Here is a 22309-nt window from a genome sequence, read left to right as displayed (position 1 = left end):
ACTTATGGTGACAGGCATCAGGTCACATCATTAGCAGGACTGTCATGCCACAGAAGATGGGGTGAGGGAGAGGGTTGCAAGCAAAAGCTAATCAGCATCATTTCACACACCCAAAATATTAAACAACTTTAGCATTTCTAGTGGGTTGAAAAAACCAAGGGTCACCAACTATTTATAAATGGGACAATAGCAAACTCTTAAGTAAAAGGACTCTTAAAATAAATTTATTTAAATAAAAAAATTTTTAAATAAATTTCAACTTTCTCTTATAACTGAATTTACAGAACATTTACAAAATGAAAAGAAATGCAAAATTTCAGTGAAAGAAAAGCTGTAATTTCATTATCAAAGATAAATGGTAATAAGCTTATACTGATATCTTTTTATTTGATATTATATCTATCCATCTATCTATAATTTGTTAAATGGTAGTATTATACTGTGATAATGGTTTATAACCTACTTTTTTCCCTATAATAATATTCTGCTAACATATTTTCCCTGCCATTCAGCATTTTACTCTATGACCAGATTTCTAATGGCTGCCTAACTTTCTAATTATAAGAACGTAGCATCTTTTATTTAACCAGGCCTCTAATGCTCTAATGTTAGGCTTTTAGTTTGTTTCCTTTTTTTTTCTTTTGCTATTATGCAAACCCTTTCTTAAACATAAAAAGATATTATCAGATAGCCACATGACAATGGTTATACTTCTAGTATTTCACTAACTAAAGAATTTTCTAGAAAGGAAAGGCTACTATTAATTTAATGGTACTTACCAGTGAATTTGTGTTTTATTCATCACAATAATGTCTCTGCACATTTAACAAGCAGTAATACATGCTCACAAGTAGAAAAATTATTCCATGCCCACATCATTCCGAATATCCTCTAAACTTATGAAGGCTGACTGGGGGCCTCCAGCCCACAGGTAGGAGAGGAGAGATTTGGTGACAGCACTCATCTGGGAAGGATGTTCCAGGACTAGACATGGAGAAGCATCAGCTTAGCATTACCTCAGAGTTTAGAACCACAGTGTTATTGGCCCCTTGAAATAAAAGGCAAGCATTAATTTGTTTTCAGTGGTCTGTATTTGTTTTATGCAATGTTTCAGAAAAATCCTGAAGCTTCAGGGTTAAAAATCATAATTTTAAGCTGGGTGCATCAGAAAAGAGGCCCTCTGAAGGAAGGAAAGGAGGGGAGTGAGTCTTAAGCCCTGGTTTTTAGCCAAGTGCTCCAAGTAATGCTTTCACATATTAAATCAGAGGTCCTTGCATCTGTTGGTGAGAACAGCTAATATTCGAGGTCAATACTTTGCATTAAAAAAACTAAAGAGTTTCCATCTACCAAGATAATTTATCTATATCGGTTTCAAAATATAGTCAACTAGCCTCAAGGCATAAGGCAAGCTTATAACCTGTCTTAACTCTTATCTTCCTCATTGAAGAATAATGTACAAGAGGAGAATAGATTTTGAAGAAAAAAAAATGACACACATCTATTTTAATTGTCCACACCAATTAAATTCAACTCAATACACCTATTTTGAGGTGTTAACACATTTTATGCAGTTTTACTATTTAAAATTCAAGGGGGGAAACTCATTGGCTATTTCAACATTTAGTTGTTGATAGGTACACAGTAAAAATTAAATATATGTACAAGCCCACTCTAATGAATTTATAAGGGCCATACAAATATCTTTCACTATCATCTGTAATAGTGGACCTGCACAATTTTGTTACATATTTTTGCATTGAAATAGAATATAACTCATAAAGTTTTTAAGATTCCAGATTTAAATAGACTATATTTTTTAAAATATTGAAATGCTTATGATACATGGGGGAAAAACAGTACATAAAACTATGCCCAGGGTCATTGCGATTATTTTTTATTATATCAGTGCAAACCAAGTAACATTCAACGCCATTTTGCCTTTAAGATTTAAATAAAATTGTTGTTGCCGCCTTTCTAAATCCCAATGGGAGTTTGGGGCCATCTCTAAAATTTCTGTGCATTCTGAATTTTACTGGTTTTATTTGTGGTGCCACAGTTTCTTCTACTAACCTTTGGATCTCATGCAAACATCAGCACCGCGGCATTTCTCTATCCCTTCTGCACACTGATCCAGCTGTGGAATTCGGCCATTTTTATTTCCCCCCAAAACACCCACACAAGGCATCAGGATGTGAAGACAACACAACATAGATTTGGGGTAGCCAAAAAGGATCATATACATTTAAATGAAGTTTTAGACATCCTTGTGCCTTGTTCCTGAAAGTCCTTTGATCACCCTGCCACGGGAATTGCTCACTTGTAATTCATTTGTAATACAGGCCGCAGCTTCCTGCCTACCTGCCCTGCAGGCTTCCCATCTTCCTTCTTTCCTCCCCTCTCTTCTCTTCCCCTAACTACACTCCTGTTCGTTTCACAGCAAGGCAATTTCACTGTCTCTTTGCTGTCTCCTTCTAAACATGCTCTAGAGCCTCATTCTCTGTATACAAGAGACTTACTAAGCACGTCTAAACGACGACAATTTCATTCTAACACCTTCTCTCTCTCTCTCCCTCTCTCTTTCTCAGACACGCACACACACACACTCACTCTCTCTCAGGCACACATGAGTAATGTGGTAAATATTAAATTTTTTATTATATAGAATTACTTTTATAGTCAGAAAGCGTGATTTAAAACATATAAACATTTATTTTGAAATAATAATTTCATAGGCTTTCTTCTCTCTCTTGGTCTGGAAACTGCTGGCAGAGTTGCTTGGGGAATGCCCACTGTCAGATTGAAATGTAAAGTGACGGTACTAAATACTGTTTAATCTTTACAATTTCCTAATATCAGAAGAGTTGAATTCAAAAGGTTTCCCTCTCTCTCTCTCTCTCTCTGTCTCTTTTCTCAGAGGTGTTTCATTCAAAGTTCCTATAGGTATTGGGTATGGTTATTTCTGCCAAATTACATTCCAAATGGTTGACATGGGGTCTGGACTATAAATAGGATCTTTAAATGGTTTTCAAAAATGAAAATACACATACATGTACTTAAATGTTTCAAACCACATGTAGCAAATTTGTTGTTAACACAACAGCCATCCCACCACTTTTTTAAATAATGGAGGGGCCCCTATTTTATTCCAGAGGCTGTCCCTCTCCCTTATGACTCAAAGATGAATCTTGATTGGTCTAAGCCAATCATGGTGGTACAATTTCTCTCACCAGTGATTATTTCAAACATGGCATGTGATCTAGTCCTGGCCAATAAGCTATGAGCAAATACCTACTGGGGGATGTTAGGAAGTGTTTCCTTCACTCTTGGGGGGAAAAAAAGTCTAAGGAAGAGATCATCTCTTCTTCTATTTGAAGTTTTCATACCTGCATGTAATATCTGGAGCCACAGCAGCAATCTTGTGACCATGAGTACAGTAAGCTAGAGGATGAGTCCGACAGAATGAGATGGCAGAGTGACAACACAGAAAGAAACTGAATCCTTGATGACATCATTTTACCTCTGAATTAATCAACCTTGGAGCTGCCTCAGCACTAATTTTTTTCTGAGAGAAATAAATTGCCCCCTTATTTAGCCAGTTGAGCTCGGGTTTTTTGGCTAGTGGTGCAGAAAGCATCCTGATACGCTGTCGTCAAGCCCATTGACTAAAACGAAACACAATATTTACACTAATTTGAGCACACAATATTTACATGAAGCCAATGTGAGCTGCTGTCTCAGAGGCTGTCATTTTCATCTTCACGCTTAAAAACGCCTGATCTCGTTCGCCAACCACTCTCGCATTGCTCTGTGTTTATGTTGCCTTCTTGGCAATTAATACCAGCTGTTTCTACTCAGAAAAATGACTGTTGGACCCCATGGTTTCTTCTCCATTATACCAGATGCTCTTTGAAAGGAGAAGGGTGCTACAGAGGCCCTAGATCAGTCACCTCACAGGAATGGCTGCTCTCGGCTCCAAGACAAATTTATAAGAAAAGGAGTCACCAAGGTAATCGAGGTTCTAAAATTTGATGGAGGCAACTGACAGCATCTCTTCATTCCATCTCATATGTGTAGACCTAGGTTCGGTTCCCAGATAGCAGAATGACATTTCATAGAAATATAGACAAAGATGGCACAGTGAATTTTGAGAAGACTGGCTTGTTTCAAAACACCCTCTGTTACCCTACGCTTTCTTGCCGTCAGCCCCAGGGGGTTTCCGGATCTGCAAAGCTGCTTTGTCCTGCCCTGTTCCTGCTGGTTTGTAGTATCCATCTCACTGGCAAGGGGGTGGGTGTGGCCCAAAGAGCTAATGGGGCAATAACGACAGGAGGCAACCATCTCCACCTCCTGACATCTGTGTCCCAACTCCCCTTTGTGGCATGAGTGACATCTCTCTATTATTAATCCATAAGTATTCCATATTTTAAAATTTAATTTTACCTGGCAAAAGATTATAAAATATGATCAACCCACATCGTTTACAACCCCATTATCTTCAAAATATTTCAAAAGAAAAAAACCCTATGGAATATTTATATATATCTCAGCTCATCTTCCAAAGGCCAAAGGCCAAAGGTCGGGAGCGATTTAATGTGTGCTTTCATTACTCTTTATATCACAGTCTCCATGTATGATCATTGATATTAATCCAATTCAAACCTCGACAGTTGGTTGTATGATCTTAAACAAGTATTTAACCTCTTTAAGCCTCGATTTCCTACTAAAATCAAACTGATAATTTTACTGCCAAGAATAAGCAATACAATGTAGATGAAGGGCTTGGCCCAGGGCTGGGCAAGAAACAAACGATCCATTATTGTGAAGTATTATCGTGTTGTGTCGTTGTTGCTAACAATTCTGCAAAGACCTTTGCAGTTTGACCTAGGAGACGTAACTTTAGTTTCATCATGGCCCCCTTTTCCTCCCTTAATCATAAAATCGAGGGAAAAATCATCCTTACATTGAGGAATTAAGTGACTTTAAACCAATGCTAAATCCTTTTTTTTAAGGTTGTATTTATTTATTTTAGAGAGAGAGCACAGGCATGAGCAGGGGGAGGGGCGGAGGGAGAGAGAGAGAGAGAGAATCTCAAGCAGACTCCCCTCCCCGCTGAACATGGAGCCTGACATGGGGCTTGATCTCAGGCCCCTGAGATCATGACCTGAGTCAAAATCAGGAGTTGGTTGCTTAACCGACTGAGCCACCCAAGCAGCCCACCAATGCTAAATCCTTTAGCATTTGGTTTTATAGGCAAAATTTTGGCATTATAAAGTGTTAGATTAAAATTTCATTTCAAAATATTGGTTCAATTCAGAAAATTAAGGCTTTTGCTTAGTAATTACAGTCATACTTCTTACTCTTGTGGAAAGAAACACAGTGGAGAGACAAGGCAACAAGGAGTGCCCATAAGTCTGATTTTAGAACATACTGTACAACCAAGAGATAAAAGTAAATCCACAAGGGGGAGACAGGTACATGCTAAATTTCCTCTGGGAAAGCAAAAAAAAAAAAGAAGAAGAAAGAAAGAAAAAGAATAAAAGTATGATTCTATTCAAGAATTTCTTGAAATTTCTAAATGTTTTAGGTTTAGTCATTTTTTTTAAAGAGTGTTAGTTTTCTATTCTATAAAATAAAATAATCTCAGAATTTAGGAAATCTTTGAACGTGTACACACCACAAATTCCACTGAGTGATTCAATCAAAAATAAAGTATGAGGAGAGCAAAAGGAAAATGAGGAGGATAGGATAAGAAGAAAGCAAAAGTATTTTAAGCAAAGCCCAGTCTGCAGGTTACGGAGCTGCAGTCCCAGGGCTAGTGCTGCCTCCACTGGGCCCTGCTGCCCTGCGGGCCCAACACCTGGCCCACTTCCCAGGCCCAGCTGGCGGGAGCTATGGAAGCCCCTCCACTTAACTGGCTTCGTGCTTAAGAGATACTGGACCTCTCCTGCCTTCTCTTCGTCCTCCCCGTCTTCCCCAGGTTACTTTGCTGGGTCTCCCCTGCCTCCAGAACTGAAGCCTCTTGTGCCAGCCTGCCACCATCTGCTTCTACTCACCGAGGAGGCAGACAGCTCTCTCTGGGTCTGAGATAGTTCCTGTCTTCCTTTCTGCCCCCCTACCTTAGGGTCAGTTGTGTGCACTTCCCTTCATATCTTACCTTTCAGTTGGCTCTTAGAGAAAAGGGTCCTTCTAGAAAGAGACATCAGTGGAAACCTGGTTTCCCCCAAGCAGACTTGCTAATAAAGGCCATGACTATCTCCCAATAGCCTTTGCTCCTCCAGCTTGGCATATGGCACCCCCATCCCACCAACCCTCCTCCCCCTGCTTGCGCTCAGCTTCCCCTGGCACTCAGTCTCTGCTCTCCAGCTGGACCCTCCTCTTTCACCCTGGGGCAGGAGCTCAGCCTGGGACCTGGAGGGCAGCAGGGGCGGAAGCGAGGCCGCCACCACGCGCCATGTCTGTTTTCTGCTAGGCGCTTGGCTGCCAGTGTGTCTTCCCTGCTGGGGGTGGGGGAGCCGGGAGGTCAGGAGGTGGAAGAGGAGAGACCTGAGCATAGCGGTATTCCCCAGGAGATGAGCAAAAACCCCAGTCTGGCTCGGCCTCACTGAGCTTGGCCAGTCTCCCCAACAGCTGTAACTTGCTTTGTTTCGGTGTACCAGAGTGGGTGTGCCCTCCATGGGGAGAGAGGGTAGTGATTTGTTTTGGGAGAGTCCCCACGGTTCCCAGAAACCTCCACCCTTCCCACTGCTGCGGCCTATGCATCTCAGCTGAAGGACAATGAGGTCAGGCCTGCAGAAGGAGCCTTCCCTGCCCTACGACTTCCAGCCTGTGGGGCTTTGGCCTCAGTTTCACCATTTGTTATGTGGGGACACTTGTCTGCAGACTATCGACAGGGCTAAATGAGGTCAGACAAGTCAAGGATTTTCAAATCACATCTTGAGAAGCCCTAAGGGTCTGCAGGACATATCTAAGAGACTACCCTGGCAATGTGGAGGGGGGCCCTGGCACTCAGATCCCACCCTCTCACAGGCGCATGCACGCGCGCACGCACACACACACACACTGAGACCGGAAGAGCTGGTTGGCCTTACATACAAGAGTTTAATCCTCTCTGGATCAGAATCCTCCTCTTGCTTTAAAGGTCCCTCTATGCCAATGGGCTTTCAGGCTGGAGTTTCTAACCACCAGTCCTACGCACCCATGTTCACAAAGCAGGCTTCCTAGTGCTGCTCTGGGGTTTGGATTGCCCAGCTTCACACCCAACCCCCCATAACCGGACAGAGCAGCCCCATTTTTATCTGTCTTATGTGTTCATGTGATTCTGAGTACCATTGGTGGGAAGGGAGCAGTCTAATGCTTTCCAACAGCCTGAGGAGTCCCTGGCCGAGGGCATCTGGAACCACTCAGAAGAGCAGGACTGATGAGTGTGATGAGAAGACACGGGGCTGTGGGCAAGGATCGGCCGCTGGGGCTGCCTCCATGGCCAGCAGCTTGCTAACATGGGACTCAAAACACTTCTCGGTCCAAATACTTACTACTGGCCAATTGCCTGGGACTGTTTTCTTTCTTGACTTGTGTCAGCTTCCAGAAGGAAACTGTTAGACTGAGCCAGAACATCACATGTATGGGGAGAAGCAGCTGCAGGAGAGGCGGGTGCAGAAGCCAGGCTTGCGGGGGGGCCCCTGCCGCCCACGGCCAGCCCCGCCTGTGACGCACCAGCCGGTCAGCTGGCCTGACTTGTCGATGCCACTGGGCCCTGGGAGTCACAGCAAGGCGCCTTCACGTGTGCTACTCGTTGCTGTGGGTGTACCCAGATCCGTGGGTACAGACTTGGCGTGGTAACAGCTTATCTCCAGGTATTCTTACTAAGTAAAATTCTGTTTTATTTACCTCTTCTGTGCATATAACTCTCCTATTCTTTATTTTTTTAAATTTTGATTTTAAATGTTTATATCACAAGACCCAAAAGGTAGAAACAACCCAAATGTCTATCAAGGGATGATTGGCTAAACAAAACATAGCATATACAGACAATGAAATCGTATTCAGCTTTCTAAAGGAGGGGGGTGAAATTCTGACAAGCGCTACCATGTAGGTGAACCTTGAGGACATTATTTTAAGTGAAGTAAGCCAGTAACAAGAGGACGGATACAGTAGGATTCCACCTATGTGAGGTACAGCGAGCAGTCAAGTTCATAGAGACAGAAAGCGGACTAGGGGTTGCCAGGACCTGGGGTGTTTCACGTGTATGGAGTTTCAGTTTGGAACCATGAAAAATGTTGTATATTTGTATTGTATATTTGAAAGTTGCTAAGAGATAGATCTTAGAAGCTCTCATCACAAGAACAAAACTTGTAACTATGTGAGGTGACGGAAATTAACTAGACTTACTGTGGTAAACACTGGGCGATATACACATTTATCAAATCATGATGTTGTGCACCCAAAACTAATACAATGTTACCTATCAGTTATATCTCAGTAAAACTGGGCGGAGGGGAGTTCTGAAGACCGGCGGATGGAAGGTGGTAATGGTTCCACAATGATGTGAATGCACTTAATACTGCTGAACCGTACGCTTAAAAATGGTTAAAAGCGTACATTTCGTTCCATGTATTTTACCACAATGACATTTTAATGTTTAATTATGAATTTTTAAAAAAGATTTTATTTATTTATTTGACAGAGAGAGAGCACAAGCAGGGGGAGTGGCAGGCAGAGGGAGAGGGAGAAGCAGGCTCCCTGTTGAGCAGAGAGGACCCTGGGATCATGACCTGAGCTGAAGGCAGACGCTTAACCGACTGAGCCATCCAGGCGTTCCTAATTATGAGATATTTAAAACATACAGAAAAGTACATAAAATAGCATTTGCATAAGCTCCTGGGTTTAATAAATGCTTACATTTTGCCATGTTTGTTTCTTTTTTTTTTTTAAAGAAACAAATCATCACCACCAAATGTGGCTAAACTTCCCCTACTCACCCCATCCATTTCATGACTCTTTCTCCTCCAGAGAGGTAGCCATTCTTGTATCTTTCCCATGTGTATGTTAACATTTTACTATGTAAGAACACGTAATATTGTTTTATGTGGTGCTTAAATTAGGCAAAGAATAATGTCTTTGCAACTTGCATTTTTATCCTTTTGGTGGGGGGCGGATTTGCCACACTGACCTACACAGCCTTTATTTTTAAATCCTGAAATGATTCCATTGTTTGAAACCCTTACTCATGGACACGTAGGTTGCTTTTACCTGTTTGCTGTCGTGACAAGTGCTGCTGTGAATATCCTGTACATGTTGCCCAGAGTGCATATGTGACAGTTTCTCTGGTACACAGTCCTAGGGGTGCAACTTTTGGGTTGCAAGGAAATGCACATTTTCCACTTTACTGGATAGCATCAGGTTGATCTCCAGAGTGGCTGAACAATTTATTCCCCCTTTCACTGGAAAAAGACCTATTGCTTCCCCCATTGCCCTCACCAAACTTGGGTATTATTACCAACTCCCAATCTAATGGGAGTGAAGTGATATGTCCTTGTGAGTTCCATTTGCCTTTTTCCCATCAGTGAGACTGAGCAGGTTTTCACGAGTTTACTGGGCATTCTGGCTTCTTCTTTTATAAACTGCTTGCTTCTTATACTGAAATGTCCATGAGGACAGGGACAGTCTGCATTATTCACGGCACATGCTAATCACCTCTCCCGTCATAGGTAGCCATAACTATCTGCTGAATGAATGAATAAATGAGTTGCCAGGCACTCTGACAGGCACTAGGTAAAAGTATTATTTTAAAAATGTTAATGACAGTAGGTGCTATAATTACCCCTGACCATGAGATTCATGAAGGTTAAATAATTTGCCAAGTCCACAGAGCTAATAAATGCTGGAGGCTAGATTCAAACCCTGGTCTGTCTCACGCCGGAGCTCACACACTTAATAGTTCAACATCCTGCCTCCCTTTGAAATTCAGCTAGGGAAACAGCAGAATAATGAACAAATGTATAAAGGAGCCTTATTTCTGTTAATAATTCTTTGTCTTGGGGCACCTGGGTGGCTCAGTCGTTAAGTGTCTGCCTTCGGCCCAGCCGTGATCCCAGAGTCCTGGGATCAAGCCCCACATCAGGCTCCTCCGCTAGGAGCCTGCTTCTTCCTTTCCCACTCCTCCTGCTCGTGTTCCCTCTCTCGCTGGCTGTCTCTCTCTGTCAAATAAATACATAGAATCTTTTAAAAATAATAACTCTTTGTCTTAGCTATCTTATCTTGATTAAATCTCTCAATTAAAAATGTATTTTAATGTCTGAAAAATGTGCTTAATGTGTTTTAATGACATTTGCTTTTGGAAAGCATCAAAGGATTTTTATTAATTTGGAGGCCTTATACCAGGAGCGAGGGAGCACTCCTACTTAATGCAAAAGCTATTGCCAGTTGCTGCTTCCACTAGGAGACCATCTATATCCGTGGCCCGTACTTTTGATCCAAGTTGTAGGCTTATACACCCAACTGCCTATGAGACATTTCTTTTTGATGTCTAAAAGACATCTCACACTTGCCTCTCCAAAATGAACTCCCGCTCCTTGCCCCCTGCCCCCCAATTCATCCCACCCACAGCCTTCCCATCCTAATGGTGACAGCTCCATCCTTCCAGCTGCCAAACAGAAACCTTGGAGTCATCTTGACTGTGCTCTTTTTTTCCGATTTCACATCCCTGACCTACTGGCTCTGCCTTAACTACACATGGCAAGCTGGACCACTGCTCACCGTCCTCCACTGTGTCATGCTGGCCCGATCACCTTTGCTTCTGCCTAGTGGATACCCCTATTTCCCTCACTTGCCTCCAAAAGTCTATTCTCAACACGACAGTCAGAATGATCCTCTTAAAACTCAGGTCACATTCCTCTTCGGCTCAAAAGCCTGCAAAACGGCCCTATTTCACCCTCTAGAAACTAGAGTCCTTAAAATGGGCATGGACCCCACATAATCCTTCACTGAGCTCACCTCTTGCCTGTCCCCCTCACTCTTCTGCAGCCACACTGACCACCTTGCTGTCCCCTGCACAGGTAGGGCACTCCCGCCTGAGGGCTTGTGCCCTGGCTCTCCCCTGCCTCTGGCTCGCTGCTCCCAGGTAGGCACTGGCTCTCTTCCTCGCCTTTGCTGAGATTTCACTTTTTCAAAAAGTCTGTCTTAAGCTCTCCTTCCATGGTGAACTCCTACACTCCCAATCCCCTGCTCTAATTCCCCTCTTACCACGTTCTACGTGACAAATGTTCATACTCTAAACCTATTAATAATGCCTGCCCTCCTCCAACTAGAATGCAAGCTCCTCAAGGGCAGGAGTATTTTTTTGTTTGGTTCACTGAAGTATCCCCAGCAGTTAGAGCAATTAGAGCAGCCCCAGCTATGTAGTTAGTGCCCAACTATTTGCATAAATAAATATCGTTTGCCTATCCCACACCTTTTCCCCTCATATCTTCCTAAGAAACTCTACTTTGGTAGAGAGAATATCCCTGCCCCAAAGAACGAATCACAGTCTTCTTGCCAAATAACTGGTGTTGGTGTATGCAGGTGGCCCCACTTTTGGAAACTGAAAAGTCAGTTTCAGAGATGTATTTGCAGCTAGGATAGAGGCATATGACCTTGGTTTGGTTAAGTGGATGTAATGGTGTGGACGTGAGCACTGTGGCTGATATTCTGGCATCCAGGGAGGTAAAAGCATCTGATTCTTACCAGTCTGCTATGGTGGGGCTCTGGTATCATAGGTGCTGCAAGGCAGCAATCTCAGTCATGCTGCATCTATAACAGCCTACAGTTTGCTAAGTCATTGTTCCTAGTTGCATAGTTTTTGGTTAGAAAGTCTATTTTTCTGGCTTTCCAAAAAATACTATGAACTATTTACTGTGAAGCTGCTGGAGCAATAGAAAGAAATCTGTCTCTCCCAGGGCATAGATGAAGACCCATGGGGGTGGGGGAATGGAAGAGACAAAGCTCGCCCCTAGATGCATTCTGGGCCCAGGCCATTTGATAGCTTCTATCACTGGGGAAGGGACAGGGAATTCTCTCTCTTCTGATGCCCTTCAAAATACAAAGTAAAGTTTGCCTGCCAGTGGGAGAAGAGGCAGAAGCACTGAAAAATATTGACCCCCAAGATCCAGTGAGACAGGGCTTACCTAAGACAGAGGTTGGATCAAGATAATAGAGGACCAGCCTCTGATTCCCATCAGCAGCCGGCTCGCAAGCACTCAATAACAAGCAACAGCCATTTAGTGGTGAGAGAGGAGAAGGGCATGAATAGATTCACCTGGGGTACAGATACCCAAGATATAAGCTGAGGGTGGAAATAAAAGAGCATTAAGAAATACCCTCTACCCACCCAGTATCTACCCTAAGCACAAGATCATGTTAAAGGAATCTAATGTTGGCGATAGAGTGTAGGTAACCACAGCAATGGTACAGCCCAAACCCTTAAACTCTGACCAGATTGCCTCAACTTCCCACATGGATGACCTAGCAGAAGAAGCACACTCATTTTCAGGCATGGATTTAATTTACCTCCGTCTTGCCTATTCTATACATTATATCTAGAATTCAATAAAAAAACAATTACAAGGGGTGGTGGAGGGAAGCAAGGGAAAACAAACCTCAAGGCAAAGTGATCACCAAAGCCAGACTCAAAGATGACGTGGAATACCGGACAGGGAACTTAAAATAACTGTGATTAATATCTCAAAGACTCTAGTGATAAAGATGGACAACATGAATAGATAGAGCTTCAGCAGAGATGAGAACACTATTGAAAGACTCCAATGGAAATACTAGAAATAGAAACCATGGTATCAGAAATGGAGAATAACACCAACGGGCTATCAATGGACTCAATATAACTAAGGAAACAATAAAGGAAATTGAAGAGAGCTCAACAGAAGTTGTCCAAACTAAGACACGCACACACACAAACTAAAAAAACAATATTAGAAAATTGAATCTAGTAATAAGATACATCGTACCAAATGGGGTTTATCTTAGAGATACAATTCAATATTTCGAAACCAATCACATTATTTACCATATTAAAAAGACCAAGGAAGAGAAACCCATGATCATTTCAATTGATCCAGAAAAAGCATTTGACAAAATTACTACTCACTCTAAAAACTCTTAGCAAGCTAAGCATAGAGCAGAACTTCCTTAATCTGATAAAAAAAAAAAGCATCATTTAAAACCTACAGCTAACATCACATTTAATGGTGAGACTGATTGCTTTCCCCATAAAATCAGGACAAAGGCAAGAATGTTCGTTCTCACCACTCCTACCAGCATCCTGCTGGAGATTCTAGCCACTACAATAAGGCAAGAAGAAAAGTAGCATACAGATTGGAAAGAAAAAAAGAAAGAAAGAAAGAAAGAAAGAAAGAAAGAAAGAAAGAAAGAAAGAAAGGTGTCTCTATTTGCAGACATGACAATCTACATACAAAACCCCCCAAAGTCTCCAAATATGTGCCATATGTAATGAGCGAGTTTAGCAAAGTGCCACTTTATACAAGGGCAATACACAAAAATCAGTGTATTTGAATAAACTAAGAATGAACAATTGGAGTTGAATTTCTTATATGAATCATTTATAAATGTATTGAAAAACATGAAAGATTTAGGTAGAAATCCAACAAAATATGTGGAACATTTGCATATTGAAAGCTCCAAAGCACTGATGAGCAACATTAAAGAAGACCTAAGTAAATGGAGAAATTATTCACTCAATATTATTATTAATTCACCCCAAATTTATCCTAAGAGACAATGTAAATCAAAATCACAGCAGGACATTTTGTAAAAATAGACAAGCTAATACTAAAATTTATATGTAAAAGCCAACACTAGCAAAGCCAAAACAATTCTGAAAAAAAGAACTATCTGATTTTAAGAATTATTATAAAGTAACAATCAAGACTGTAATAGATAAAAGGAGAAAAATTGATAAATTAAAATTAATCAAAATTTAAAACTTCTCTTTAAGAGGCACAATTAAGACACAATTCTGTTCAATGGGATAGGATAGAGTCCAGAAATGGAACCACACATATATGGTCAATTGAGTATTGGCAAAGTTTCCAAAGATTAATCCGGATAGTTAAATTTATGTGTTACCTTGACTGGGCCATGGGGTGCCCAGAAATCATGTTAAACATTATTTCTAGGTGTGGCTGTGAGTGTTATTTTAGGAAGAGATTAGCATTCGCATTGGTCAACTGAATAAAGCAGATGGCCCTCTGCAATGTGGGTGAGCATATCCAATCCACTGAGGGCCCAAATAGAACAAAAAGGCAGAGGAAGGGGGAATTTTCTTCCTCACTGCCTGAGTACTTGAGTTGAAACATCTGCTCTCAGACTGGGACTTAACAACATCTGCAGTCCTGGTTCTCAAGCCTTGGGCTTAGACTAGAATTATACCACCAGATTCCCTGGGGCTCCATCTTGCAGACAGCAGCTGGCGGTACTTCACAGCCCCTATAACTGAATTAGCCAACTCCTCATAATGAGTATCTCTCTCTCTCTCTCTCTCTCTCTCTCTCTCTCTATATATATATATATATATATATCTCCTATTGGTTCTGAGTCTTTGGAAAACCTTAATACAATAATTTAAGTGAGAAAAGATAGTATTTTCAACAAATTGGGTTGAAACAATTGGATATTCATATGGAAAAAAGTAAGCCTTAATCCATATCTTGCACCATATACAGAAATGGATCTAAACCTAAACGTTAGCCTAAAACTATAAAGTTGCTAGAAGAAAATGAGCTGAAAATCTTTACGATCTTGAGTTGGGCAAAATATTTTTAACTACTACACTAAAAGCATGATCCATAAAAGAAAAAAAATGATAAATTAGAATCAATCAAAATTTAAAACTTTTTGAGAGAGACAATTAAGGAAATTAGTAGACAAACCACAGATTTGGAGAAATATTTGCAAAACACGTCTGATGAAGAAGCACTTATATCCAGAATTTATAAAGAACCTTGAAAACTCAACATTGAGAAAACAAACCGTCCAATTTTCTAAAAATGGGTAAAGATTTGGACACTTCCCCCAAAAAAGATATATGGGAGGCATATAAGCACATAAAAAGATGTGCCAAAGTATTGGTCATGAGGAAAATCAAATTAAAACCGTGATAAGATACCACTGTTAGAATTGCCTAAAGAAAACCTAACGATACGATGTGCTGGTGAGGATGGGGAGCAACTGGAAACTGTATCCATTGCTGATGGGAACACAATATATTACAGCCATTTTAGAAACCTGTTTGTCGGTTTCTTACAAAGTTAAACATACACTTACCCCATGATTCAGTAATCTCATCCCAAGTATTTACCCGAGAGAAATGAAGACTTACAATCACATGTAAGCTGCATGTGCAGGTCTATAGTGACTTTATTTATAAACACCAACAATGGGACACAGTTCAAATGTCTTTCAACAGGCAAGTGGATCAGAAGAGAAAACCGTGGTACACTCATCCATGGACTATTACTCAGTATAGCAACAAACAAATCACTGATTCACATAAAACCGTGAATGAATCTCACATGCATGATGCTAAGTAAATAAAACCATATACTGTATGATTCCTTTCAATCCTTTTTTGTGACATTATCAAAAAGGTAGAGATACAGAGAGAAAACATCAGTGGTAGCCAAGGGCTGGGGGTAAGGTGAGTGGGTGTTTAGAAGGGAGTATTGGGTATTTGGGGGGGGTCATGGAAATGTTCTTTGATTGCAGTCATGGTCACACAACTGTAGCATTTGTCAAAAGTCATGAAACTGTTACTCACTAAATGGTGAATTTTGTTATATATAAATTACACCTCAATATACTTGACTTTTAAAAAAGAGAGAGAAGAAAGAAGAAAGAAAGAAAGAAGAAAGAAAAAGAAAGAAAGAAAGAAAGAAGAAAGAAAGAAAGAAGAAAGAAAGAAAGAAAGAAAGAAAGAAAGAAAGAAAGAAAGAAAGAAGAAAGAAAGGAAGAAAGAAAGAAAGAAAGAAAAAAAGAAAAGGCAAAGAAGATAGAGGTAATCCAGGGTTTTGAGGAAGTTAAAAATTCCCCATGATAAAATGGCAAAGGAGTTTTAAGAGAGCAATATCTAAATCTCATTTCCACCCTCAGCTACTCCAACCCTTAAAAAAAAAAGAAAGAAAGACTCTCCTCATTCAACACCAACAGCACAGTGGGAAATTCAGGGACAGAATGATCAAGTCAAGTGTGGCAGCCTTGCCTGGAGCCCCTCTCAGCCAAGGCCAGTGGCAGCAGCATGATATTGGGGGCGGGGGTGTGGCAGAACCCTCGAGGACCAGGATTCAGGTGAGTGGGGTCCAAGTGAGTGGTTCACCAGGGCACATTGGAGAAGTCGGCTGGTTTGGACCCACCCTAGAGCAGAAACAAGACAAGCTCCCTTTTTTCCAAAAGTACCAGAGAAGATAATCCTTGAATGGGTATTGGCAGGCACTTGGATTATAATTCCCAAAGACTAATCCAGACCCAGATTTCTTCCTCTACTACACGTCATCGAGTTGTATTGAATTAAATGTTTTACGACACAAGTTGTGAACAGAGCCCTAATTGCAGCATTTGCTTGTTGCTTTTCTGCTTGTGAACTATCACCACTATAGCACATACATTACACATTTGTTTCACTTAAAGTTATAAACACATCAAAATCCACCTTTGCTCTGCTAACAAATACAATGGCAATGCTCTGAGCTCATTTTATAAAAAATGAATAGCATCTCTTCACGTTATTCTTTTTTAAATGATGTAAGGCTCAACTTGGACAAGAGTTTAATGCTGCTTTTTAGAAATACTCTTCTTTACCAATTAGATAGGCTCAACATTTTATTTCACAAACAAATACCCTAAGTGTAATTTTTCTACTCTGTAAGCTTAAAGAAGACAGGAGAGAAAAGGTGGAGGGGAGGAAAGGAGGAAGAAGCGGAGGAAGAGAGTGGTCAAATCAGTTGAGAAAATGTGCCATAGAATTTCCCGTGGTATTCACAATGCATATTGTTATAGGAGAGACCCTCGAGAGTCTTCCAGTAAGGCAGCCCATTTCACTGTGCTGGGACCGGGGAGATTTTGCTCTGTGTGCAGCACAGCTCCTAATGAAGGGAAGCACTCTGTCACTTTTCTTGAATGAAGCAGTATTTCCCACACTTTATTGGTCAGACAAGCCTTTCTTCTATAACATCCGTTCAACAACCTGCCTATCAGTGTTCTCAGAAACTGCTGATTTAGCTATTTGAAAAAATTAAATCAACGCACAGGGGACTTTGGGGATTTTTTTTAGTGGACAGTTTTAAAAGCAAAATTGGCATTACCCAATAAAGAAAAGAGGGAGATTTTTATTTAAAAAATCACTGAATGCCCTACTGTCAGATGTAGTCACATCCTTCCTCTGCCATTTAGAGTTCAGCCAAAATGTGGTGATTTTAGCAGTTTTCAAATTTGGGGACTTTTTGTCTTAGACACCAGAAAGTTCATTAAAATGATATCCTCACTTTTTACCACTGTCATTTCATTTTTTAAGTGTCAGGGCAAAAAAATAATAATGTGAGAAGCTACAAATTATATATTTTATAGGGGTTGGAAAAGTTCAGTTAATCACAGTCCTTTTAAGATTGATTTTCACAACTTATCTGGTCCTAGAAGGGTCTGGAAATAGGAACTGTCAAAATAGATTAAGGAAGCCAGTCTTCAGCTCTGTAGATCAATTAGACAACAAGGATATCAAGTCTTGTAGTACAGCTCCGTTCTTTGCGGGGAGGTGAGCAATAGGAGAGGGTTGGAGGGGTTGTGAGAGTTAGGAAAGGCTTTTGGATTCTAGAAGCATTGTCCCCATGGGAAGGTCCACCAGGCTGTATGGCTCTCAGCTTCCCTTATCCCCTTGACCGTCCTTTCCTGTCAGAGTTAGGGACATTCAGGAGTCCTACAGGAGGGTTCGGACAACATGCATTTGCCTGTGAGCATTGAAAGCACTTCCTGGTTCCTCGGTCATGCTGGTTTCCTGGTGGGTTACCAAGCACAGGAGAGGTGAGTGTGTTGGCCTGTCCCAGGCTCCTCCTGGGGAGCCAGCAGGAAGCACTCAGGGTTCAGCCGGAGCCGGAGAGTCACTCTCCTACAGGATATAGGAATTCTTATAGGAATTGGTGGGAGGAGCTGGGAAAGTAAAGATGTGAAAGAGCAGGAGAGTTGGAAGACGAGAGGAGTCACCAACTAATCAAATAGAGGAATTAACCCATTCTGGTGATTGAAAGGGGACTGCAGAGTGGGGCCGTGAGGACATCTGTGGGAAACTCTTGTCTCTGCTGCTCCTGTGGTCCATAGCCTAGGAGCTGGTGGAGGCTTAGGGCTGCCGTTGGTCAGCACCGCCAGCGATCTGGAAGGATAGGATGCAGAGCAGAGTGAGGGTAAGTGCTGTCCATCTGTCACCATACATAACCCCAAAAAGACCTGCAGAAAATAATGGCCCCTGCCTCTCTCTTCTGCTTTTCAAATCTCATGCAGGTTCCACTTCTGGCCAACTGTACCCTGACTCCAGCAAGGAAGGGGATTTGGGAAACAAAGTTCCCAGTGAGACAGATTGAGACAGCTACAACCCACCACACAGTCTGCATGCTCAGCAGGCTGAAACCATCAACTGTGCGTGAGGCCCGCTCTGGCCAGCACTGCCGGGTCACGTTCCAACTCTGTACGGATCCGTCGTTCCGCCAATCATGGTCTTTGTGTTCCTGTCATTTCCAGGATGGCACTGGAGACATCGTCTCTGCTCAGTGTCACCGATTATCAGAGTACTGCCAAACCTCAAAAGGAGTGTCAGCAGAGTATCATTCATAAAAGAATATTCTCTTCTCTCTAATCACTCTAGTCCAGACTCTCAGAAGCCCATGGAGACGTCTTTATCGCTTCCACGGCGAAAGCCCTAGACTCAGATATCAGCCCAGGCTTTAATTCACAAACGAAGTTACCTGGTCTCTCTGTCTTAGTTTCTTTCTATATAATTTGAGAAGATGTAGATTATCCCTAAGGAAATTTCTAGTTCTAACATTCTGTAATTCTACATTTGTGGAAATGTTATGTCTGGAGAGGCAAGTCTGCTGTTTCTCGCAGAGGATGAGAATCTGCCAAAGAAAACCTCCAGTTTGTGGAAAAGAAAAGGCAGTAGTCATCTTTTCTCCTTAGCAGCACCGGATTCCGCTACCTCAGCTGTATGCTGGTTAGTCACCTCCAGTAATAACCTTCATCTCCGCTCCAAGCGGCTGCCTGGGCTTAGGCTGAAGTCTGTGGTTATGAGTCACAAGCTCTTCGAGCCAGGAATCACAAGGAGACCACGGAAGGCAATTTGCCTTCCATAGCTGGCTTGCGAAGAACTGATTTCTTCCCCAAAGAGAAAATAGTATTTGTGGTTTATGAAATATCACACAGTATTTCCTCCTACACGCATGGTTCCAGAAATGAATTCTAATCCTCCAATTGGAAAAACTTAGACTTTGGTTTTAGTTATTATGATCAGTTGTTGGACCCACAGCTCCTTCGTGGGACATTAAGACATAGCAAATGCCGCGCTCAACAGAATACAATCATTGGTACAATCTGCTCCCATCTGGGAAGTCTGATGAGGCTACATGTCCTGTGGGCATTTTCCCTTTGCTAAATTCTAAGGCGTGGGTCCAAACAAGGCTTGGCAACAGCAGCGTACCTCTAAGGCCATACTTCCCTCCCCAACAGGCATGCTCACCTTAACGCCTTGCTGGGCTTCTATGGGGTGTCTAATAATTACTCATGGCTAGACCTCTCCCTGCCGCTGCTATGAGAGAAGTCAGGAAGGAGGTGGGGCCAGCCCTGCCTTTCGCTCACCACACCCAGTCAGCCTCCACCACCTCCTTTCCCAGTTTGAGAGGAAGCAGGAAATGCAAGTTGCAGACTATAAAAAGAGTTTGGAGAGGATCAAAGGTTGGTAGAAATGGAAACCCAAGTCATTTCTTCTGCGGAGCTAGCACAATGGGCCCCAGGGAATGGGGGGAAGTGGCTTCGTGGACAGTGTCACTGCCAGAATTTGGCTGAGGGAGATCAAGGGCAAGGCTGAGGGTGGGAGTGTGATCCTGGGAATCCGAAATGAGTACATGAGAGGACGGCAGCACAGAAAAGACTGAGGGCAGAGGCCAAAGGAGAGGTGCGGAAGAGCGCCGGGAAGCAGTGCGAATTTAAAGATGCAGCAAGATGCGACGCGATCGGTGCTCTTGCTGAAAGCCCCACTTCCGAGACATCCCATGGGAAAGCAGGAGGACTGGGAGGCTTTTCCCAAAAGGTCAATTTTTCTTCCCGCTTCCCGGGGGAGGTGCCATCCGTGTTGGGCTCAAAGACTAAGTTGGAGTGACTGATACCACGCAGCCTAGGAAGCCAGACTACGGGGCTCCAGCCTGTCCCCACTGTGTGCTGGCCGTGTCATCGCAGACCTAGCTGTGCCTCGATTTCCTCATCTGTAAAGCTCATTCACTCAACAACACTTTGCAGAGCACCGCAATGTACCCGGTAGCATTCTGATGAGGAAAACAGACAGAAATCTCTGCGTCCTGCAGCGTACATTTTAGTGGTTGAGAATAATAAGAGCTACCTCGTGGGGTTGTCTTGAAGATTAAGGAGCAAACACATGTCAAGCCCATAAAACAATGACAACATATAATAGATGTTCAACGCTACCCATTACTATAGTATTATTATTGACAGTTCCTGACTTAATAATAACGGTTCAACTTAAAATTTTTCAGCTTTATGATGGTGAGAAAGCCATATGCATTCAGTGAAAATGGTGCTTCAGATTTTGAATTTTGATCTTTTTCTGGGTTAGCGACCTGTGGGGTGATACTCAGTCGTGATGCTGGGCAGCTGCTGGATGCCGTTCCCGCTCAGCCAGGCGGTCGCGAGGGGCAACAACCGATACACTTACAAGCACTCTGCTTTTCACTTTCAGTACAGTGCTCAATAAGGCACTTGAGATACTTAACACTTTATTATAAAATATTAGATTTTTTTGCCTAACTGTAGACTAACGTAAGTGTTCTGAGCACATGTATGGTAGGCTAGGCGAAGCTATGATGTTCGGTAGGTCGTGTGTATTAAATGCATTTTTGAGTTACGATACTTTCAACTTATAATGGGTTTATCAGGATATATTGCAAGTCAAGTAGGATCTGTGGTATTATTGTTGTTATTCCTGCTCCTGCTACTGTTGTTGTTATAGCAAGAAAGGTGAGGGCCTTCCATTCGGAGGTGAGTATGGAAAAAGCAAGACATTCATTATGGCCATCTTGGTGGGCACCTGGGGTACAGATACTTGGACAGTTGATGTAGGAGCACTGTTCCCGGAGCCCTCACTACTTCCTACGTATGTCAAGCGACATCAGGATGCAGGCTGTGGAGTGTGCATCTCAGATCAATCACTCACTAAGCTGCTTACTGTGTGACCTTGGAGAAGTAACTGGAGCTCTCTGTGCCCCTGTTTCCTTCCTCATCTGTATAATGTAGATAATAAGATTTATTTCACAAAGTTGATTGAGGATTAAGCAAATTAGTATTTGTTAAGCTCTTAGAAACTTGCTGTCATAATTCAGGAAGCATTTAATAAATCTAAGACCCAATCATTGTTGTTATTATTTCTATCATCTACCTCAACTCTCCAGTTAACCCATAAGTACTACATTTTCCTTATTCTTTGCCTTTCTTTCCTTCTATCTCCAACACAGCTCACCAGGAAGCTTTGCCTTTTCCCTGCGTTGGGTCTCTGGAATGCTTCCTTTCTTTCCTTCTTTTCCAGTCTAGGCCCTCACTGCTTCATTCCAAGGATAGAGCAGCAGTTTTCTAGTTGGCCTCTTTTTCTTAAGTTCTCCTTTATCCCTGTCTGTTTTTCACAAAGCTGCCAGAAAAAACCTTTCTTAAAGAGCATTGTCCACATGTCCACGAATCTATATTGTCTATTGCATATCTTAGCCTTATCCTAGCATTCAAAGTGATTTCATTAGCCCTGCTATCCCCAACCACCACTACGGCCATCCTACACCACCCTTACCCCGCCAGGATGGCTAGCTCAGATGCTAGATAGAAAAAACCACCCTGTTCTCAAGCTGTTTGACTGTCATCTGCAACAAAATTGTTGTTATCAGCCAGGGTCTCATCAGGAAACAGATGGTACATTCAAATTGGATAATTTACAAAGCTATGGACAGGATTCAAGGGAAACAATGGAGGGTATAGTACTCCAGAGCCT

Source organism: Ailuropoda melanoleuca, chromosome 2 (assembly GCF_002007445.2).
Source record: "Ailuropoda melanoleuca isolate Jingjing chromosome 2, ASM200744v2, whole genome shotgun sequence".
Taxonomy (NCBI): domain Eukaryota; kingdom Metazoa; phylum Chordata; class Mammalia; order Carnivora; family Ursidae; genus Ailuropoda; species Ailuropoda melanoleuca.
This window is presented reverse-complemented; position numbering follows the sequence as displayed.